The sequence below is a fragment of the Lepidochelys kempii genome, chromosome 14 (assembly GCF_965140285.1).
Source record: "Lepidochelys kempii isolate rLepKem1 chromosome 14, rLepKem1.hap1, whole genome shotgun sequence".
Classification (NCBI taxonomy): Eukaryota; Metazoa; Chordata; order Testudines; family Cheloniidae; genus Lepidochelys; species Lepidochelys kempii.
This window is the reverse complement of record NC_136393.1, coordinates 34,163,823-34,182,371: the sequence shown is the minus strand read 5'-3', so window position 1 is coordinate 34,182,371 and position 18,549 is coordinate 34,163,823. Positions and strand designations below refer to the sequence as shown.

At 52.2% G+C, this 18,549-nt stretch overlaps 1 protein-coding gene and 1 long non-coding RNA gene across 10 annotated transcripts in view; both read left to right on the top strand.

Moving 5' to 3' along the window:
- The window catches only part of LOC140898275 (uncharacterized), a 2,445,793-nt gene that overhangs the window by 383,313 nt on the left and 2,043,931 nt on the right, over positions 1 to 18,549 (top strand). The window lies entirely within an intron of this gene.
- On the top strand, positions 6,858 to 11,664 carry LOC144929434 (uncharacterized). Its single transcript, XR_013634665.1, has 3 exons — positions 6,858 to 7,174; positions 10,177 to 10,364; positions 11,302 to 11,664. It is a non-coding gene; the product is annotated as an uncharacterized LOC144929434 (long non-coding RNA).

The following is an 18,549-nucleotide window of genomic DNA, read 5'->3' as shown; positions in this document are numbered from 1 at the left end:
AGAATAAATGGACACAAATCAGACGTCAAGTATTATAACATTCAAAAACCAGTCGGAGAACACTTCAATCTCTCTGGTCACTCGAACTCAGACCTAAAAGGGGCAATTCTTCAACAACAAAAAACTTCAGAAACAGACTCCAAGGAGAGACTGCTGAATTGGAATTAATTTGCAAACTGGATACAATTAATTTAGGCTTGAATAAAGACTGGGAGTGGATGTGTCATTACACAAAGTAAAACTATTTCCGCTTGTTTATTTCCCCCCCTACTGTTCTTGTCAACTGCTGGAAATGGCCCACCTTGATTATCACTACAAAAGGTTTTCTTCACCCTCCGCCCCCTCCCCCGCCCACCCCTGATCTCCTGCTGGTAATAGCTCACCTTTCCTGATCACTCTTGTTACAGTCTCTATGGTAACACCAATTCTTTCATGTTCTTTATGTATATAAAATCTCCACACTGTATTTTCCATTGCATGCATCCGATGAAGTGAGCTGTAGCTCATGGAAGCTTACGCTCAAATGTCTTTGTTAGTCTCTAAGGTGCCACAAGTCCTCCTTTTCTTTTTGCGGATACAGACTAACATGGCTGCTACTCTGAAACAGTGTTAGTCTTGCAGATGCAGACTAACACGACTGCTACTCTGCCATGCCTCCACCCACTTTAACCCAAAACAAACTCAGGTTTGGGGTCAAAGGGGGTAGAGGCATGGAAGAGAGTATATAGTGAACAAAAGATTGATTTTAAAAGTGTCAGAACAATATTGTGAAAACAGGTAATTCTTAGTCTTGACAATCTTTCACGAAAAACCCTTGCATTCCAAAAGTAGTCACTTTTCTACAGACAATCCTTCCTTTGAAAAAGATTTTCAACCGTGTCTAGAAATCGCTCCCAGGTCAGTGTCTCTCTGAGCGTGGGCTGCACTCATTTGCCATCCCCTTCCCCGGGGATGTGTATGAAGCACTAGTTTAGAGGGGTACAGAGGAGGTATAAATAAAGATGATTAGGTCTTGACGAATACACATGTGGAGGGTGTGGGGGGAGAGAGACATGACTGATTGTATTGTCCTGAAGCAGTGCACAGCTTCCAAAGATTTGGTGAATGCTTCTCTGGGGGTCTGATTCTGCAAACCAACTTCCAGGAGCATCAGATGTGCATGTGACAAGGCCCTGCTCCCTCCTCATGTCTAGGCCACTTGGCCAGTAGCTTGGCATGAGTAACTCTGATGCTGGACTGCCATTTTCCGACCCCTGCCTCTATGTGCATTGTGAGCAGCTGCACTGCTGCACATCCAAGTGGCTAAAGAACCATCAACAGGCTTCACTCTTCTTCACTCTCTGGTCACGCAATTACAGACATGAAAGTTGCGATATTACAACAGAAAAACTTCAGAAACAGACTCCAACCAGAGACTGCTGAATTGGAATTCATTTGCAAATTGGATACAATTAACTTAGGCCTGGGAGTGGTTGAGTCATTATGCAAGGTAACCTATTTCCCCTTGTTTATTCCTTCCCCCTCCCCCACACTGTTCCTCAGACATTCTTGTTAAACCCTGGATTTGTGCTGGAAATGGCCCACCTTGATTATCATACACATTGTAAGGAGAGTGATCACTTTAGGTAAGCTATTACCAGCAGGAGAGTGGGGTAGGGGGAGAGAAAATCTTTTGAAGTGATAAACACCCATCTTTTCATGGTCTGTGTGTATAAAAACATCCTCACTGTATTTTCCACTTTATGCATCTGATGAAGTGAGCTGTAGCTCACGAAAGCTTATGCTCAAATAAATTGGTTAGCCTCTAAGGTGCCACAAGTCCTCCTTTTCTTTTTTCGAATACAGACGAACACGGCTGCTACTCTGAAACCTGACTACACAGAGTGCTATCGTTTGCACAAAGATAAAATGGAGAAATGTTGTGTGTGTTTAACCTCTTTCAAACAGCGGGCTCTTAAATGTTGCAAATAATTTCTAGCTCAACCAGAAGTTAGGGGCTTGAGGTAGGAGTCTCCCAGGCATTGTCTTCACTGCAAAAGTGTGTTTACATGGAGATAGCTAACTTGATGTAAAATCTGAGTGGAGACATAGAATAGAAACATAGAATATCAGGATTGGAAGGGACCTCAGGTGGTCATCTAGTCCAACCCCCTGCTCAAAGCAGGACCAATCCCCAATTAAATCATCCCAGCCAGGGCTTTGTCAAGCCTGACCTTAAAAACTTCTAAGGAAGGTGATTTTACCACCTCCCTAGGTAACGCATTCCAGTGTTTCACCACTCTCCTAGTGAAAAAGTTTTTCCTAATATCCAACCTAAACCTCCCCCACTGCAACTTGAGACCATTACTCCTTGTCCTGTCCTCTTCTACCACTGAGAATAGTCTAGAACCATCCTCTCTGGAACCACCTCTCAGGTAGTTGAAAGCAGGTAATATCAAATCCCCCCTCATTCTTCTCTTCTGCAGACTAAACAATCCCAGTTCCCTCAGCCTCTACTCATAAGTCATGTGTTCCAGACCCCTAATCATTTTTGTTGCCCTTCACTGGACTCTCTCCAATTTATCCATATCCTTCTTGTAGTGTGGGGCCCAAAACTGGACACAGTAGTCCAGATGAGGCCTCACCAATGTCGAATAGAGGGGAACGAACACGTCCCTCGATCTGCTCGCTATGCCCCTACTTATACATCCCAAAATGCCATTGGCCTTCTTGGCAACAAGGGCACACTGCTGACTCATATCCAGCTTCTCGTCCACTGTCACCCCTAGGTCCTTTTCCGCAGAACTGCTGCCTAGCCATTCGGTCCCTAGTCTGTAGCTGTGCATTGGGTTCTTCCGTCCTAAGTGCAGGACCCTGCACTTATCCTTATTGAACCTCATCAGATTTCTTTTGGCCCAATCCTCCAATTTGTCTAGGTCCTTCTGTATCCTATCCCTGCCCTCCAGCGTATCTGCCACTCCTCCCAGTTTAGTATCATCCGCAAATTTGCTGAGGGTGCAAGCCACACCATCCTCCAGATCATTTATGAAGATATTGAACAAAACCGGCCCCCGGACCAACCCCTGGGGCACTCCACTTGACACCGGCTGCCAACTAGATATGGAGCCATTGATCACTACCCGTTGAGCCCGACAATCTAACCAACTTTCTACCCACCTTAGAGTGCATTCATCCAGCCCATACTTCTTTAACTTGCTGACAAGAATACTGTGGGAGACCATGTCAAAAGGTTTGCTAAAGTCTAGCAACAATACATCCACTGCTTTCCTTTCATCCACAGAACCAGTAATCTCATCATAGAAGGCGATTAGATTAGTCAGGCATGACCTTCCCTTGGTGAATCCATGTTGGCTGTTCCTGATCACTTTCCTCTCATGTAAGTGCTTCAGGATAAGTGCTTCAGACAAGGCACAGGTGGCTTTAACCTCTGTGTCACTTGTGCAGGTAAATACCAGGCTGAGCGTATAGCATTCCTGGACTAGCTACATCAAGGTAAAAGACACCTCTCCCTCACCTCTACTAGTACTTTACATTGAGTTCGCCAGCTGAGTGTAAACACATACGTTTTGAGCTGGGAGGTTGATTTTTTTTGTTTGTTTTGCTGCTTTTTGGTGGTGGTGGTGCGGGGGGGAGGGCACTGAAGCCATAATAGTGACATTCTCTAGCCTGTGTTATTTGTATTACTGTAGCACATAGGAGCCCCAGTCATGGATCAGGACCCGATTGTGCTAGGTGCTGTACAAAATAGTACAAAAGACAGTCCCTGCCCCAAAGAGTTGACAATCTAAGTATAAGACAAGAGACAGATGGAGACAGACAGACAGGGGAGTACAAGGAAATAATGAAAGTGTATCGGTCGGTATGATAGGCAGTGGTCCCTTTGATTTGGGAATTGGAGATGGATAATGAGAGAGGTTTGAAAATGTTTAAGGGGCTCTCCTTCCGAGCATGAAGGGCATGTGGCAGAAAGCATGAAGGTGGTTGTCTGAAAATTTAACAAGTGGGTGTTGCTGGCAGCATGGACCGATTGGAGGTGGGAGTCAACAGTACAGTGAATGAGAGATGGTACAGTTAGGAGAAGACATTGGTACAGTGAATGAGAGATGTCCGGTTAGGAGAAGACAGTACGTGAAGGGCCTTGAAAGAGAAGACAAGCTGCTTCTGTTTGATGCAATAGAGAAGGGGGAGCCAGTGGAGGGATGCAAAGAGGGGTGACATGGTGAAAGCAGTGGGCTAGGAGAATGATCTTTGCAGCTTGCAGCAATATTCTGAATGGATATGAGCTGGGGAAGAGGGAAAAGAGAAGCATGTGGCGGTAACTGAGATGTGATGTGATCAGATCCTCGATGGGAATTTTAGCTGTGTGGATGGAGAGGAAAGGCTGTATCTTAGAGATGTTATGCAGGAAAACACCACAAGACTTAAGCACAGCCATGGATGTGAGGACTTAGAGCAGAGGTGGGCAAAGTACGGCCCACGGGCCACATCCAGCCTGCGGGACTGTCCTGCTCGGCCCCTGAGCTCCCAGCAGGGGAGGCTAGCCCCAGGTGCCTCCCCGCTGTCCCCTAGCCCCTGCGGCCTCACCTGACTGTGCCGCTGGTGCTCTGGCCTGCTGCTCCTACCGGGCAGCGTGGCTGCGAGCTCCTGCTGCTCTGAGCAGCGTTGTAAGCGGGTCGGGGGGTTGGATAAGGGGCAGTCAGGGGACAGGGGGCAGTTGGATGGGGTGGAGGTTCTGGGGGGGGCGGTCAGGGGATGGGGAACGGGGGGGTTGGATAGGTGTGGGAATCCCGGGGGGGGCGGCTGTCAGGGAGCAGGGGTGTGGACAGGGGTTGGGGCACTCAGGGACAGAGGTTGGTTAGGGGATGGGGTCCCAGAGGGGGCGGTTAGGGATGGGGGTCAGTCAGGGGGCGGAAAGTTGGAGGAGGTGGATAGGGGGTGGGGGCCAGGCTACTTGGGGAGTCACAGCCTTCCCTACCCGGCCCTCCATGCCGTTTTGCAACCCCGATGTGGCCCTTGGGCCCAAAAGTTTGCCCACCCCTGACCTAGAGAGAGGTGTGAGTGGAAGATGACAGGTTATGGGCCTGAGTGACAGGCAGGATGCTGGCCTTGTCCACAGCGATGGAGAAAGGAGGTAATAGAGAGGGCTTGGACAGGAGGGGAGAGACAGAGAGCTCTGCTCTAGCCATGTTGGGCTTGAGCTGACAGCTAGGTAGGCACAAGGAGATGTCCCAGAGACAGGCTGAGGTGTTCATTTGGCCAGCAGGAGATGGGGCTGGTGCAGAGAGGCAAATGGGTGAGTTGTCAGCATGGAGAGGGGAGTTGAATTTGTGTTTATAGAGGAGACAACCCAGAGACGAGGGGCAGAGGGAGAAGAGAACAGAAGAGGGAGGCTGGCCATAAACCATGTCACATTTACTGGTTTGTTTGTTTATTTTTCTCAAGACCTCGCCCTCCTTGTCACACACTGTTACACCGAAACAAACCAGTAAGGACCCTCCCCGCCCCATGTGTTTATATACTATTTGGTCAGCCCCAGGGGACCAAGGACAGAGCCTATGTAAGGGTCCCGGGGAGCTGGCAGGAGGGGGAAGCAGCGATCAGAGGGGTCGGGGGTGGGGGGAGCAGGGGAGGGCAGAGGGAGGACAAGGTTTCAGGAGGAGGGCGGGCAGGGCGGGCAGGCCAGGGAGGGCGAGGACTGAGCCCCGATCGGAGCTTTCCCCGGGGCCGGGCGGGACGCTGCTCGGGCACCCGGCCAGCCCAGGAGAGAGGGGGAAGGTTTGTGGGGAGCAGAGCAGCCGGGAGTCGAGGGGTTAAATGGAGGCGGGGCTAGGGCGGGGATCGGCCGCTGTTGCGGTGACCCCCGGGCAGGGACGTTTCCGCTGTTCAGACCCACGTGGGAACGAAGCTGGCGCGGGGGTCACAGGGAAGCCGGTCGCTCTGCGGCTGCGAACTCACCGGGCGGGATCCGCTGCGAGCCCGCCTGGCGGCTGGGATCTCAGCTCGTCCCCGGGCTGCGGCGCCGGGCGCTCTTAACGCGCGTGAGACTCCGGGTCCCAGGGGTCCCTGCCTGGGCCGCAGGTGGGTGGGTGGGTGGGTGCTGCTGGCTGCTCAGATTGCGGGCCGGTTCCAGCCACCACTGGACTGGGGCGAGGGGGGACCACGGGCCCGAATGGGGAGGGGGAGGGGTCCGGGCCCTGGCCTGAATGGGTGGCAGGGCTCGGGGTCAGGGACCAAAATGGGAGAGGGAGGGACCGGGGAGGGGGTTGGCTAGGGGCTGGGGACCAAATGGGGAGGGGGAGGGACCGGAGCCCGAATGGGTGGCGGGGCTCGGGCTCGGGGCTGGGGACCGCATCGGGGGCAGGGCTCCGAAGGGGGGGTGGGGCTTGGGCGGTGCCTGGGGACCGTGTGGGGAGGGCAGCGCAGTGGCAGGGGCCGGTCCTTGGCCGAAGGGCTGGGACTCTGGGCTAAAGGGGGGTGATTCGGGGGGCAGGCCCCGAGCCGAAGAGCGGGGGGGGGTTCGGAAGAGCCCCGCCCCAGAAGGGAAAGGAGGGACTGGGCAGAGGAGCGCTGGACACTGGTTCAAGTCCCGCCCTTCAAGGAGGGGGCTGGGCCAGGGACAAGGCTGTTTCGAGCCCCAGCCCCTCCCCTTCTGATATCCGACTCACACTTACTTCTAGGAGGATTGTGTGTGTGAGGAGGGTCTTCTCCCCCACCCCCCAGCTGGGTGCCTGTCACGGGTGGGAGGGGCCCATAGGACATCAGGTCTCTGAGGCCCTGGGGGCGGAGGGGCCGATAGGAGTTAAGGGGTTTTAATCATCATGGCACCACCTCTGGCAGGGGGTTGGGCTGCTGGGCAGGGAACAAGAAACCACAAATGGCCTCCCCCACCCCTGACCTGTCCTGCTTGGTCTGTCTCGGGTTCACATCGGCTGGAGAGTCTGGAGCAGGGACGGGGAGCCAGGGCCAGGACCTCTGCCTCGGCTTTGCTGCTGCCAAATCGGACCCACTCAGACCGAGAGGAGCTGACCCCAGCCCAGCACCTGCAGCAGCGTCTGTGGCCTGAGTGTCGCTGAGAGGGACAATGGGGCCAGCAGCTGGGTTGCTGAGAGCGAAGAGCCGCTGTAGGAGTTGTGTGTTAATGGCAATGGACACCTGGAGACTGGAGGGAACCCAGGTAATGGGGCATCTCTGCCTGGGGGCAGGCTGGAGAGAGACACTGAGACTGCCTGGGGTGCTGGAAGGGGGCGTGGCCCTCCCACTTTTTGTCATTGGCCCCGCCCCTCCCCCTCCTCTTCCCCCTGAGGTCCCCACACCCCACCTCTGGTTGGGAGCTGGAGTCCAGGCAGTTGCAGGGAGCCGTGGATGACCCTCCACTTGCCAGCGGTGGGGGGCTGAGAGCAGCCCCAGGTCCATATCCCTCCCCCCAGGCTCCCTGCCCAGAGCAGGGGGAGGGTCTGTAGTTCCCCACAGCTGCGTCTTACCATGGCCCGGCTGCTGCTCTGAGGCCCTGCTACCCAGCCAGAGCCAGATCTTGGTAACAGCCCCAGGGTAGCTCTAGGGAGCCATGGACCCTCCATCTGCCCTTGGTGGGGGGGTCTGCCTGACCCTCTGGGCTCCCCTCCCAGAGTGTCTGACGGAAGGAGCAATCGACAGAACGATGCATGTTCCAGGGCAGCTCCAGCCCCGGTGCTGTCAGTGAGACGTGTCCTCCCAGCCCTGCCTGACGGGTCTGTCTGTTTTAGACCCTCCTTGTAACTGCCAGAAAAGTCCAACCCGTAGAGTTGTGGTTGTACTGATAGTTGTATCGTCTCCTTTGATCGCTGCCATCATTGCTCTGGCAGGTGAGTTCCCAGCTTCCGCCCCGCTCCCTTCCCCTCCATCTACGATCTCCGTGCATCCCATTCCCCCATGACCTACCACACTCACTCCCTCCTCCCGGCCTGTCTGGCTTCTGCCCCTGGGACAGAGGATTCCTGGGGGATCTTCCTCACCGACCCTCCTCCTGCTCCCTCCCAGACCCCTGCACCTGGGCACTCTCTGTGTCGGGACAATCTGAATGATATTAGCCCCCCCAGCCCATCTCTGAGCACTTTGGATCCAAGTCGCCTTTGCCATGCGCCATGAAACAGTCCCTGTCCAGGGTGTCCAGTGGGACAGGGTGCAGCGCATCCCTGAGCCCTTTGCCTTCCCTGTGTTGCTCTGAGGTTACCAGCCTGGCCTTCCTGGATCTTCAGGTTACGCCTGTGGCCGGGCGGCAGGTGCTGCAGTGTTATTGAAATGAGCCGTAGAAGTCAGTCGAGACCCCTCCACCAGCGCAGTGTGGAAACCCCCCAATCGCTGAGCTTGGCCATGAAGGGTCCCTTAGCACCATTCACACCCCCGGGCTGCCCAGACAGCGTGTGCTCGTGCAGAGGGCATCTGTTTGCGGTGAACATGAACCCTGCTGTATCCCCCCCGTCATCTGGGGCAGGGCGTGCTGGAGGCTGTCGGGGATGGGATTTCTCTCCTGCCCTGGGATCTGATCACTGGGCCCCAGGAGGGTTTAGCAGCTGGCAGAGGGGATTGAATCCAGGTCTGTCTGCATTAGGAATCCTCTGTGCCGATGTCATGACATCCGTGCAGTTGAATTGGTGCAAACCGCTAAAGGAGACGCACTGCACTGGTGCACAAAGGAGCTTGCCTTGGTGCAGTTCACTGCAGGAAGTTACTAGAGCGGGCCGCACTGCTCCAGCGCATCTCCAGGAGGTGTTTGCCCTGATGTCACTGTGTCACTGTGATTATACTGGTGCAGATTGCTCGGATACAGATGGGCCCTGAATCCCAGCTCCCTGCTGTAATGGCAGGCTGTTGCAATGGGCAGCATTGGCTGTCAGTGTGTAAGGTGGGAATCTGTGAGCTTAGGGTTGGTTACACACCTGCAGGTGCAGGGAGCTCTGCAGAACATGTGGCATCTGAGCTGGAGATGGATGGTGGAGACAGCCTGTGCCATCAACTGTTAGTCACTGACTTCTCTGCTCAGTTCAGTAGGGCAGGGGTGTGGGCTACCGTGCACTGGACAGTTAAATCTACAGGGTCAGACATGCCTTGTGCGTGAGGTGAACACATGCTCGTTTTCTGATCACTGCTGCCACGTTTCCTAACTCTTCCAGACTTAGAGTGTCTGTTGCTCGCTGAGCGCCAGCCACATGAGAAGGCTTGAAAACCAGCTACCGAGTTACTGTGGTGCAAACAAAAGTGACGTTCTCGAAAACATCTGGAGGGGTTTGAGTCCGACTCCTCTCAACTAGACAGGTCTTTCAAATCCTCTTTGGTGTCAATTATGGGTGACCCCACTGTTGCTCTTTCATGGCTCTGAAAGGGATACACTGCCGTGAGGGCTTCCAGAAAGTGCCTTTCTTGCTGCTGTGTTTGGGGAGAGAAAAGTCTGCAGGTAGGAGGCGAATTAAGTTCCATCATTCCTGGCCCACAGTGCAACAGGTCACTTCCCGTTGCTGTGGTTTTTGGCGCCCCCTTGTGGCTTTCATGTCCCTGCATGAAAGTTCCCAAGTTCTTCTCAGTTGTTCACCTGCTGTTTGTTGCGAGGTTGAACGTCCAGCTGTTGATCTTGTGCCTGGGGTGAAATGCTCTGAGCTGTGTCAGTCCCTCGCAGGCTGGGAGTGTCCCTGGAATCCTTCTTGCCAGGCAAACTTACAGTGACAAACGTCTCCGTCCCCCTGCGTCTGATTGCCTTGGTCCAGCCCCAGCTGGGGGTCCCAATGGGCTTGGCAAGCCGGTCAACTGACTGCCTGTTTGGCCACAGTCAAATACTCCAGCAAGAGCCCTGGGGGTAGGAGGCAGCCTGCCTTTCGGATTGCATCTTGGAGACTCACTTGTGTTTTCCGGAACCTGGTTTCATTGTTTTGCCTTTTTTTTCTGAGCTAAAATAACTCAGTGAAGTACATTTTTTAAAAAAAATTAGGTAGATCCGTATCTATCGAAAGCTAAACCTACTGGAGAGAATGACATCTTGCTCTTTTTTCTTCCTGGCGGGAGGTAACCAATTCTGATAAATTGGTATTTTAAAATATCTGACCACTCTTTGACAGTTTTCACTGATCAGTTGACCAATTTTTGTACCAGTCAAATGCCCAATTCTAGGTGTAACTCTTACTCTCCATGTGACTGTCTCATTCTCAGTGCTGACATCTCAGCTTTCATCAGCTGATCTGTGCCCCCCTGCTGGCCCCTCGTGCCCAGATGGCTGGATGGGATACCGAGGGAAATGCTACTATTTCTCAGAAACGGAAGGGAGCTGGACCGACAGCCGGAGCCGCTGCTGTGCACCGGGTGCCTCCCTAGCTGGGATCGACAGTGAGCAGGAAATGGTGAGAGACTCTCGAATTGCCATACACTGATCTTGGCACAGTGGTGGCTGCTGCAGTAGGACTTGGGCTCTGCCCCGTGGGGTGAGGAGCAGTTGTGAGCCCTCCCGTGCTGGGAGGCCAGAGTGAATGAACTTCCAGCTGCTGAACGCCAGCCCTGGCTGGGCCCAGGGCCCTACTGTCTGTTTGTGATCACAGGGATTGCCCATTCTCAGCTGCCCCCCTCCCCAAATAGGGAGACAGCTTCTGTCTAGGGCAGGGCTGGCTCAGGCATCTCCTGGCCTGCTGGCTGCTGGAGTGGGACTGAGAACCCAGCCAGTGCTCCTGTTGTGGGGATGGGAAAGGAGCAGCCAGCTGAGGAGGAGGGGAAGAGGGGATCCTCTCACATTGACCGCTCCCACTTCAGCTTGACTCGCTCCCTCCTCCTGCCTTGCTGCGGTGAGCGGGGGCTGATCTGTGAGAAGAGAGGTCTCTGCAGAGAGCTCAGACCCAGCACCTGCCCCCAGCCCAGGGGGACTTGGGGTGCGGGTGACTGGGAGCACAGGGGTGGGGCTGCTCTGTGCAGGGGGAGGGTTAATACTGCCTGGGTGATCTTGTACTTTGCAAAAGGCAGGGGAACACCGCCTCCCCCCCAAAAAAATAAACTGAGCACTCTTCAATATGGGGGGAGGGATAGCTCAGTGGTTTGAGCAATGGCCTGCTAAACCCAGGGTTGTGAGTTCAGTTCTTGAGGGGGCCATTTAGGGATATGGGGCAAAAAATCTGTTGGATGATTTAATTGGGGATGGGGGTGGGACTAGAAGATCTCCTGAGGTCCCTTCCAACCCTGATACTCTATGAATATGAGACTGGGATTCTCTGCGGCACAGAGCCCTGGATGGGGGGGTGGGGAAGCACCGGAGCTGGGGCTGATACCTGCTGTCCCTCGGCTTTCTTGAAGGCGTTCCTGCTGTGCCATAAGGGTGTCCAGGACCACTGGATCGGCCTCCGGAGGGAACAGGGTCAGCCCTGGAAATGGACCAACGGCACCAAATTCAACCACCTGTGAGTCTCTCTCGCCCCTCTGGACTAATTCCCTGGGCTTGGGGATTCTGGTGTCTGAGCTGTTTGAGCTCAGGTAGATCCACCATTCAGTGCTAGTGAAACCACCAGACACGACCCTGGTCCGTTCGCGTCCTGCGTGTATCGGAGACCGATGGGAGCCGGCGTGTCCCTGAACTCTCGGCTCCTCCCCGCAGCACGGTGCTGGGCCGGAGACAGAGCCCGCCATAGCCAGAGATGCCCTCACAGCGCGCTGGGATTTCAGCTGGGACACTCGCTGTTCTCCCCCAGCCCTCTTCAGCAAGGTCCCTGGGGTGTCTGACCCCCCGCTGGGGAAAGGAGGCAGCAGGGAGCTCAGGTTAACAGTGGCCACTAGAGAGGGCAGCATGCCGAGCGCTGCATGGCAGGTGCAGGTCCCGCTGGGGATTGCAGCCGGCAGGTTTGAGTGACTTGGCTGGTGAGGCCTCTGAATCCGCAACAAGGCACCGATGTTAAAGGAGCCTGCGGTTCACAGGTGCTGGACGCCTGGGGCTCCCACGGGAACGGGGTACAGTAGTGATGGCTGCCCAACACCCCGCGATGGGTTTCAGTGGGCTCCAAGTGTGATCACAAAACCAGCGCTGCTTGAACCCTGGGACTTCAGCAGTAGAAGCATGAGCCTCTGCCATAGGAGCGAAAGAATCCACTTCTTTAACTGAAACCCCCCGCCATTGATAAAGCTCTTTTGCAGGCCAGCCATTAGAGGGGGATGGAGACCCCCCCACTTCTCTGGTCTGGGTTACTTCAGTACTTTGAAAAATCAGGCTCTTTTGGCGCTGGGTCAGGGCTCCCCAATGGACAGTTCCCATTCTTCTGTATTGGACCCAACCTTTGGATCCCACCTGCTTCCAGCCTCACTGGGTCTGAAGAGCTACCAGACACTGTCCTGAGTTCGGGCCTCTGTGGCACTCTCCTGGGGTACAGACTCCCTGTCTGGTATGCTCCTTAGGATGTGGGACCCTGCAGATCAGCTGCTGTAGGACCAAAAACCAGTGCTGAACCCTCCCAAATCTCCCAAGAGGTCTCAAATCTCAAACAGAGGCTAGGGACACCATTCCTTACCCATCCTAGCTAATAGCCATTCATGGACTTAACTTCCATGAATTTATCCAGTTCTCTTTTAAACCCTGTTATAGTCCTAGCCTTCACAACCTCCTCAGGCAAGGAGTTCCACAGGTTGACTGTGCGCTGTGTGAGGAAGAACTTCCTTTTATTTGTTTTAAACCTGGTGCCCATTAATTTCATTTGGTGGCCCCTAATTCTTGTGTTATGGGAACAAGTAAATAGATTTTCCTTAGTCATTTTCTCCGCACCACTCATGATTTTATAGACCTCTAACCACTGTGTTTACATCTCATGTTACTGTAGCTCTGTAAGTGGCTATGGGCCATCTCACTGCGTGGTGTTTGGGTAGGTTGCGATTGTTCATGGGGGTGGGGAGGGAGGTGAAAAAGTTAAAATGTGACTGGGTATCAGAAAGTATTTCAGATAATCTAGTGCCAGAAAATGACCTTGAATGTGACAGCAGGTGGCTTCTCTGGGACCTTCTGCTAAGAAAAGCAAAACATAGAAAGAAAAAGAAAGACTTCAGCACCAGGGGGAAAGGCAGTTTCCTGTGTTTCCGAAGCCATCTGATTCCATTTCTGAACAAGTTGCAGTGTGAGAGAGAAATTCATCAAATTGAAATGTATGTCGTGCAACGTCCCTACAGCACTTGTGCAAGGGAAGTTGAAACAAATTACTACGGTGAGCTTCAGAGGCGCACGCTGTTAAATGATGCAAAAACCAAGCTGAAAAGACAACAGCAACAGCTCAGATTTTGTTGTTACTGTTATCATTATTATTACTGGGCTACGTTGATTGGGTTTTTTTGTCTGTGAAAGAAACTTTGGACATATTGGCAGATACATTCTTTCATTATTAGTCATTATCCTTTCTATTATGTAAAGCATTTTTAAATTTAGTTCAGAATTGTTGTACAGCCGTCCACCTTTGACCAAAAAAGCAAAAGAACAACAAAAAAGACAAGACTGTGCAAAGCACTGGTTTCTTCTGTGTTTAGGTCATAGAATCATAGCATATCAGGGTTGGAAGGGACCCCAGAAAGTCATCTAGTCCAACCCCCTGCTCGAAGCAGGACCAATTCCCAGTTAACTCATCCCAGCCAGGGCTTTGTCAAGCCTGACCTTAAAAACCTCTAAGGAAGGAGATTCTACCACCTCCCTAGGTAACGCATTCCAGTGTTTCACCACCCTCTTAGTGAAAAAGTTTTTCCTAATATCCAATCTAAACCTCCCCCACTGCAACTTGAGACCATTACTCCTCGTTCTGTCATCTGCTACCATTGAGAACAGTCTAGAGCCATCCTCTTTGGAACCCCCTTTCAGGTAGTTGAAAGCAGCTATCAAATCCCCCCTCATTCTTCTCTTCTGCAGGCTAAACAATCCCAGCTCCCTCAGCCTCTCCTCATAACTCATGTGTTCCACTCCCCTAATCATTTTTGTTGCCCTTCGCTGGACTCTCTCCAATTTATCCACATCCTTCTTGAAGTGTGGGGCCCAAAACTTGACACAGTACTCCAGATGAGGCCTCACCAATGTCGAATAGAGGGGAACGATCACGTCCCTCGATCTGCTCGCTATGCCCCTACTTATACATCCCAAAATGCCATTGGCCTTCTTGGCAACAAGGGCACACTGCCGACTCATATCCAGCTTCTCGTCCACTGTCACCCCTAGGTCCTTTTCCGCAGAACTGCTGCCTAGCCATTCGGTCCCTAGTCTGTAGCTGTGCATTGGGTTCTTCCGTCCTAAGTGCAGGACCCTGCACTTATCCTTATTGAACCTCATCAGATTTCTTTTGGCCCAATCCTCCAATTTGTCTAGGTCCTTCTGTATCCTATCCCTGCCCTCCAGCGTATCGACCACTCCTCCAAGTTTAGTATCATCCGCAAATTTGCTGAGAGTGCAATCCACACCATCCTCCAGATCATTTATGAAGATATTGAACAAAACCGGCCCCAGGACTGACCCTTGGGGTTCTCCACTTGATACCGGCTGCCAACTAGACATGGAGTCATTGATCACTACCCGTCCAGTAAAGATAAGACACAACTGTACCTTGTATTTATTATTGAGTCTGCAAAAAATCCCTATGTAAATATGCACATGTAATTTATTTATTTGTTTTTCCTACAGTTAGTTCAGTATTGTCAGAGCCTCATTCTGAGGCTGCCAAAAATTTGTGAGAACCCCAGCTCTAGAAAGTGTTAGTATTTTGTTTTCTATGTAACCATTACTTTCCAGTATTTGCAAAAAGAAAAGGAGGACTTGTGGCACCTTAGAGGCTAACCAATTTATTTGAGCATAAACTTTCGTGAGCTACAGCTCACTTCATCGGATGCATTCAGTGGAAAATACAATGGGGAGATTTATATACACACAGAACATGAAACAATGGGTGTTACCAGTATTTATTCACTCTCGCTTGCATCTCTGTTCTTTGATAATAAATTCATTCCTGTTTTGTGTATATCTAATTGCTGTGTTCTCAATAGAGTGGTTGGCCTGAATTGAATCTTACAAGCTGCTGTGGACCGCGCCTGTGGGATTAGAGTCACAGTTCTGCATGTGCTCCGGGGAACGGGCTGAGCACTGCAGAGGGATGCTCAGAGGCTTTGGGAGTGTCTATCGCGAACCTGTACACAGAGAGCGAGGCCTGCAGGGGACTGGAAGGTCAGGCTTGCGCTGCCAGGGGTGGTGGTTTGAGAGAGCAGACCCATGGCAGGCCTGGACAAGGCTCCCCCAAAAGTGCCTCATATGCCTGCTATGAATCGCTCAAATGGGCAGACGTCCCCGGCTCATTCCACCCCTGCACCCCCCAGGTACAACCCGCACAAGGCATTCAACCAGGGTGAGGAGAACAGCTGCAATGCCCTGTCACCTGACATGCTGAATTTGCCTCTGAGCCCATTTTCCCTTCCAGCTTGGGACTCCAGAACCCTGCCTTGTTGAGCCAGACATGCTTGCCAGCTGCAAACCTAGACCCAGGTCTGGGCCACACCCCCAACGCTGCAGACTTGAACCCAAAACTGCTCAGCAGGTTACCTGTCTCCAGCACCCAGCTCCCAATGGGATCCAAACCCCAAGTAAATCCGTTTTACTCTGTATAAAGTTTATACAGGGTAAACTCAAATTGTCCACCCTCTATAACACTGATAGGGAGAGATGCCCAGCTGTTTGCTCCCCCAGGTATTAATCACTTACTCCGGGTTAATAAATAAACAAAAGTGATTTCATTAAATATAAAAAGTAGGATTTAAATGGTTTCAAGTAATAACAGACAGAACAAATAAGTTACCAGGAAAAATAAAACAAAACACGTAAGTCTAAGCCTAATACATTAAGAAACGGAATACAGATAAATCTCACGCTGAGAGATGTTCCAAAAAGCTTCTTTCCCAGACTGGACTCCCTCCAGTCTGGGCCCAATCCTTTCCCCTGGTACAGCCTTGTTCCAGCTCAGGTGGTAACTCAGGGATTTCTTATGACTGGCAGCCCCCTTTGTTCTGTTCCACCCCCTTTGATACCTTTGGCACAAGGCGGGAATCCTCTCACGGTCTTTTTGGGTTTCCACTCCTCCTTCTAAATGGAAAAGCACCAGGTTAAAGATGGATTCAAGTATCATGTGACATGTTCACATCTCCTGTGAGCCATCCTCCATTCTTTCAGGACTGGCCCGCACGTATGCGGTGAAGGCTTGCAGGTGAACAGAGCCATCTACAGTCAGTTGTCCTAGCTAATGGGAGCCATCAAGATTCTAAGCCACCATTAATGGCCCACACTTTGCATAACTACAGTAGGATCTCAGAGTGATATCTCATATTCCTAATTTCAGATACAAGAATGACACATTCATCCAAATAGGATGAACACACTCAGTAGATTTGTAAGGTCTCATTACAAAACTTATAGAGACCTTTTGCATAAAGCATATTCCAGTTATATCATATTCACACTTAAACATTTTTATAAAGCTTATGAAGTGCAATGTCACAGGGTCAATACCCTCAGAGGATACCTGCAGATAGAGGCTTCCCTGGCTGGTGGAAAGACCTCAACTGCCCTGCTTCCCATGGCCAGAAGGCATTGTAGTACAGCTATTCTCAGCTTACCCGGGCCTATGTGGAGCGGAATGTACATTAGAGAAGCCCCAAGGCTGCTCTGACTTAGACCTGGTCAGCACAAAGCCTGACGATCATTTGTCTACTCTCCGATCAGCACGGGCTGCCAGTGAGTTGGCCACCTAGGAAGCCTAGCCCCTGGCCCTTCCCCTTGTGCCTGAGGTCCCGCCATTCCCCTTCTGCCCCCCTCCCTCCCCTTCTACCTACCTCTCCCCCGCAGGAGCCCAAAGCACCCTCACCACAGCCCACAGCCCCAGCACTGGACGGCAGAGGTCGGAGGGTGAGACCCCAGCCCCGGGGCACTGCAACCTCCGTGCCCACAGCCCCATGACACCTGCTGCCCATGCTGATCACGCTGTCTGGATTGAAGAGATTTGATGCACGTTACCCTACTGTTCCCGTATCGTGTCCGAATCCCAGAGCTGTTGGCATGAAGACACCACTGGAAACGGAACATTCATTCATTCCTAAATCTGCTTGAAGTTTGTAAGTGCAAAGAAGAAAGGAATAATAAAATATATATAAGAGAACCCCTGAGATGCCTAGCTCTGTAAACAGTGAGAGGTGAGGAAGCCCCTCTCGTGTGGGTGCATCGTATGGTGCCATATGCACACCCAGCACTTCTCAAATCCCAGATGTTCTAATCCACATCCATCTCCTCGCTCTCCCATTCTCCCATCTCCTCCACCTCCATCTCCTCCATGTCGCTGCTGTCAGGGTCGTGTTGGGGCTCCGTTGGAGCCCTGGCTTTTGGGCTATCTGCTGCTCCATAGAAATCCCTGGCAGCATCTCCCATTGGCAGCTGCAATGTGATATTCACAGCAAAGTACGAAGCATGGTTGAAATCTACAAGCACAGAGCCCCGCGGCTGGGTTAGAGGCCAAGTGCACAGAGGTTTGTGCTGCTCATGCAGCTGGAGGGATGAAGGCAAAAACATCAAACTAGGAACCGAATTGGACAACCATTTCACTGTAGACAAAGATCTCATGCCCCTCAATCCCGACCAGCAGCTCCCTGCTAGCCCAGTTTTGTCAATACTCCTCAGTCCCACCCCAGAGCCCCCTGCAGTTCTGGCCTTAGGTCACCCCAGACAGCTCTCTTGATTCTCTTCACTCCTTCTGTGGCAGATACAGGATACACAGCAGGGCGGTGTGCGGGTTTCCTTGGCACTCACTTCGAGTGAGCTCCATAACTCAAGGCTTCACCCTTCATTAGTAACACGCCAATTGCAACCCCACACCAGCCAAACCCATTCGCAGCTCCAGCAGGGCTTCCTTTCTGTTCCTTACCCGCCTTACACACACTCCGCCCAACCCAGAATACACTGGCGAGGAAAATCTCTTCCTGACCCCTGCATGTGACCAGCTGAAGCAAGAGACTTGGGACCATAAGACATATACCAGACAAGACCCTCAGGGTTGCCCAGTCCACCCCCATCCCACAAGCAACCCTCTCATACAGTCACACTCAAATGTGTCCAATGCTCTCTTACAACTAATAAAGTTTGCCCCTATTGGGAGGCTGTTCCAGAACCTCCCTCCTCAAATGGTTAGAAACTTTCTAATCTCCCAGCCTGAACTTGTTCTTGGCCAGTTGATTCGCCTTTGTTCTTGGGCCTACGTTGTCCTTTAGCTAGAACAGCTCTCCACCCTCCCTGGTGTTTACCCCGATGTATTTATGGAGAGCCATCAGATCCCCTCTCAGCCTTTGTTTTGCTAGACTAAACCAGCCCAGCTCTCCCAGCCTTCTCTCGTGAGACAGGCCCTCCATTCCCTGATCATCCTGAGAACTCTTCTCTGTACCTGTTTCACTCTGAATTCATCTTTCTTGAATGATCAGAATCATACACAGGATTCTAGAGGAGGGCTCTCCAGGGCCATGTACTTTCGTACTTCTCTGTCTCGACTGGAAGTGCCTCAGCTGATG